The sequence below is a fragment of the Pteropus alecto genome, unplaced genomic scaffold (assembly GCF_000325575.1).
Source record: "Pteropus alecto unplaced genomic scaffold, ASM32557v1 scaffold7, whole genome shotgun sequence".
NCBI classification, from domain to species: Eukaryota; Metazoa; Chordata; class Mammalia; order Chiroptera; family Pteropodidae; genus Pteropus; species Pteropus alecto.
The window spans coordinates 31,302,053-31,306,703 of record NW_006494614.1 but is presented as its reverse complement, the minus strand read 5'-3'; the positions used below and the strand labels follow the sequence as shown (position 1 = coordinate 31,306,703).

General features: G+C 32.0%; 1 pseudogene; it reads right to left on the bottom strand.

Moving 5' to 3' along the window:
* Window positions 1-157: 157 nt before the first annotated feature.
* LOC112474999 lies at window positions 158-275 on the bottom strand (annotated as a pseudogene).
* Between the last annotated feature and the right edge of the window lie 4,376 nt (window positions 276-4,651).

Genomic DNA, 4,651 nt, shown 5'->3' with positions numbered 1-4,651 from the left:
TTCTAACCAAAAGACATGATTAAATTCAAAAAGTGTTTGTTTATTTATTTATTTTTAATTAATTAATTAATTTATTTTTTAGGCGAAGCAACCTTGGTTGACCTCACAGATTGCAAGGACCTTGACAGATTACAATCCCTTATTTGTTTGTTTTTTATGCCTACAGTACCTAATCTTCCTAGGTGGTCTCCTATCCAAGTACTAACCAGGCCCAACACTGCTTAACTTTTGAGATCAGACAGGATCAGGCTTGTTCAGCGTGCATGGCCATAGACAGAAAAGTGTTTTTTAAAGCACAGTTAAAATGATGCTATATTTACAAATGTCTATGATATCATTGCTTATAAACAAAACTTAAGAATAAATGATTTCTCATTAATAGAGAAGTTGTTAAAAGATTTATATCACATGTTGTCATGAAGCTATTAAAAATAAATTAGAGCCATACCAACTTATGAAAGCTTTTTGTAAGATACTAAGATAAAAAACAAACCAAAAAAAAAATCAAGATAAAGTCAAAGAAAATAAAAAAGGTTTTGGTAACATGCAGTGATAGAATCTATATACATTTATATAGTGGTGTATATTTTAAATTATTGTGAAAGAAGAAGGAAAGAGAAGGGAAACCATAAAGAAAAAGACTGAATGTTTTTAAAGGTAGCATGTTTAGTATGATCACTTACGTATAATTACTTTTGTTTGTTTATATACATTAATAAATTAGAGCATCAAAATGATAAAGTTGTATTAACCTATTGATATACAGGGAGGACCAATATCCTAAGTGAAAAGCAAGTGGCATAGCAATAGGTAAAGATAATATCTATGAATAATAACAAATGATAAGAACACTTTATATGTGTGTATTATATATATACGTGTGTGTGTGTGTGTGTATGTATATGTTGTGAAAGTGAACAAAAGAAACCTAAGTCAAATGGAGTCAAGAAGCCATGAAGGGAGGGCTCTTGCATCACTCACCACAGCTTGCAGACCCTAGCAAAAAGAAAGAGGATTTCCTTCTGAACCAGCAATGACAACCTGCTCACTGCTTGCAGCCAATAAACGATCAGCACAGCCTTCCCCAATGTCCTTCTAAAACTGAATAAAAGCTGACCTTCCTTTTGTTTCCTCGGACTTGCTTATGGTTCACCATAATTTACTTGTCCTGAATTGCAATTTCTCTGCTATTATGAATAGCAGAGAAATTAGGTAGCTAAAGATCTTATTATTTTCATTTGATAAGGTCAACTACATGTATTTAGTCACACACTCATAATGTATATGCTTTTCTGATCAATAAGAAGTAATAGGATATATTCTGGTTAATGTTGGTTACCTTAGGAAAATAGATTGGAGTAGAGATTAGGAAGAAAGAGGAGATGGTTAAATTTATTTTTGCACATCTTTGAATAATTTCCTCCATTATAGTATAGATACATAATTCTATAACTTAAAAAACTACCAAATAAAAAAATATTGCTTTTTAGAAAAAAAAAGTTATCTGGAATTATATCTTTGTTATAATGACTAACAATCCTTTGAAACTGTATTAAAAAAATGAATTACTTTCACATTCTGCCATCATTTTCTGAAGAAATATTAATCAGAACAAGGAAAAGATACAGCTTTTCTTAATGAATTGGTTGACAATAGATAATATAAAACTGTGGGTCAATCTGAATGAATTTCTGATTCGCCAGGTTTCTTATGCTTCTATCTAACAGAATGTGTATTTTTTTTGTAGATGACTTTCTTTCATCTATTTCTTATGAAATATCTTTTAGAAAAGAGGCCCTTAGTATTGTCAATATTAGTACATCATTATCGATAGTGGAAATCTGGTAGGCATTTGTAGGTAGATAACAGCTGACTTTAAATCTTTAATGCCTTGACACTGAAAATCCAGGATTTATACAAAATTTACACTTCAGTTCATGATGCAGAAAAAAATTTTTTAAAAAAAGACAAATAATTTAAGAGACTAAGCTATTACAAGACTAGAGAATACAACGTTCTTCACCAGATAGAAGAAGGGTGTCAGTGTTCGCGATAAGGGATTCTTGAATGGATCTGCAGGTGTTTCTACAAACAGCAAGGTTCGTCAGGGATGTCCACGCTCTGCAGTTTGTCTGCCATCATTTGCGTCTCTCAGAAACTGAACTCACATAGCTGATGGACTCACGGCAAGCAGAAGTTGTATTCAAATCAGTCTTTTTTACAAAGCCTACCTCTTTGAGGAAGCAGAGAACACCTTTGTCTTTCTTTCTAAACATCTTATAACTATCTTAAAACAAGGACCTATTCATGAACAAATGGCTATGGGAACAAAAATTAAGAGTAGATCTTAGATTGTGACATTTTAGGACAGATTTTACATATATATCTCTTTAAATAGCTTCTTTCACTTATCTGCATGCAAATCTGTTATTGTTAATTCACCTAATGAAACTACTTGCACATTTCTTACTTACTGTTATAACTAATGATGGCTTTATTATGAAATTTCCATTTTTCCAACAAGTCTCTTTAAAAGAAAACCCATGTTCCTAGGGAGAAAAATGACATCCATATCCAACTTGATTTCTAAAGTTCTTTCCACACTGTTCCTTCTCCATCACTGTATTTTTAAAAAATCTGCCTTTTTTTTTTAAGTTCCTTGATAGTAGTCTGGGCAATGATTTTCGGATGGCCCAGAAGTAGTCAACAAAAGGAAAAGATAAACTGGGTTGCGTCAGTGTAAAAAGTTTCTGCACAGAAAAGGAAATAATCAACAGAGTTAAGAGACAACCAGTGGAATGGGAGAAAATATTTGCAAATCGTATATCTGATAAGAAGTTAGTATCCAAAATATGCAAGGAAATTAAACAACTCAATAGCAAAACAAATCAAAATGAAAAACAAAATAACCTGATTAAAAAATGGGCAAATGACTTTAATAGACATTTTTTTCAAAAAAATAAAAATACAAATGGCCAACAGGTATATGAAGTGGTGCACAACATTGCTAATGATTAGAGAAATGAAAATCACAAGGTATCACCTTATACTCATTAAAATGACTATTACCTAAACATTAAAGATAATGAGTATTGGCAAGAGTGTGGAGAAGAGAGAATTTTTATATACTGTTGGTGAGAATGTAAATCAGTGTAGCCATTAAGGAAAAAAGTATGGATTTTTCTCAAAAAATTAAAAATAGAAATATATGATCCAGCAATCCCATTTCTGAATATACATATGAAGGAAATGAAATCAGAATTTTGACAAGATACTTGCATTCTGATATTCATTGCAAAATTATTTGCAATAAACAAGACATGGAAATGACCTACGTGTCCATCAAGAGATGAATGGATAAAGAAAATGTGATATATATAATTTCATTGCATATTATATATCTGTATATGTGATATGCAATGGAATAAGCAGAATAGCATAAGTTAATAGCAGCTTGATCTTGAAAGATACCAGGGGTTATAAGGAGTAGACAATTGCAAGAGATAATGGGAGATATAATCTATCACACATGGGTGGTGAGAGAGAGCAATGTCAAGGGTTACTGCTAGGCTTCTGGCTTATGGAATTGAGTAGACAGAGATGTCATTTCTTGCAAGAGAATACAGCAGAAAAAATACAAAGTTGGAGCAGGTAAGAGTAAATGACTATTTGTTAAATGAATAATACAATAGAATTATATGACACAGCCCTTAACTCTCAGGACAGAAAAACTAAGTTTGTTTTCTCTCATTCTTTCATTCCCTCTCTGAGGAGGAGCGGGAAATCCACTCTTCAGAGATAGAATCAAAAACATATGTCTTAGATGTTAAATGGATACTAAAGAAAATAACTAGTGTAATTGCTTAATTGGTAGTCGTCAATTAACTGAAGGGAGAAGAAAATGCAATAAGTAGGTAATTTTCCCAGTCTTCTCAGATATCTATCATATTCTTCCTTTTTCTTTTCAAAAGGCAGACATAAAGTATAATTTTTTGTTGACTGGTTTACTTATACATTTAAATTTTTCACATTTTCTGAGATGTTGATTTCCTTGTTTAACAGTGAATTATACTGAAGTTCCACACACATGTATCTTAATTCCTCACTTTATGTTGTATAGGGCTACAGATACTTCTGTCCTCAATACAGCTGAGGCAAATTATCCTACAATATCTTTTAAATGTAAAGTTATCAAAGCATTTCCGCCTACAAGTTGCAGTTTAAAATGTAGCTTCAAGATCAAATAATTACTAATCTTCCATTACATTTTGGAAATATCACTCTCTGAACACATGTCAGGGGGCTGCAGAACTAGTGATTCATTTAATTCACTACTTTCATAGGGTATTGTGATACTCAATGGGCACAGAGGGGCACTTCTACTTCAAAAACAATTGCATCCTTTAGTGTTTTCATTCAGGCTAGATCTTCCCCCAATTCCAGGACTTAATTGAACAATTAGTCAGTTAATTGAATTCTCTCATTTAATGTACCTGATTCTATTTTTAAATTTATACATATGTTTTCAGTTGCCTTCCTTCCCCCTCACACTTTATCTGCTGACCATATTTGTCTTTGTTATGGCTGTTCTTTAAAATAAAACATTAAACTATAGCACTTGCATGAAGTCTTTCCTAAGCCTTCACACAGT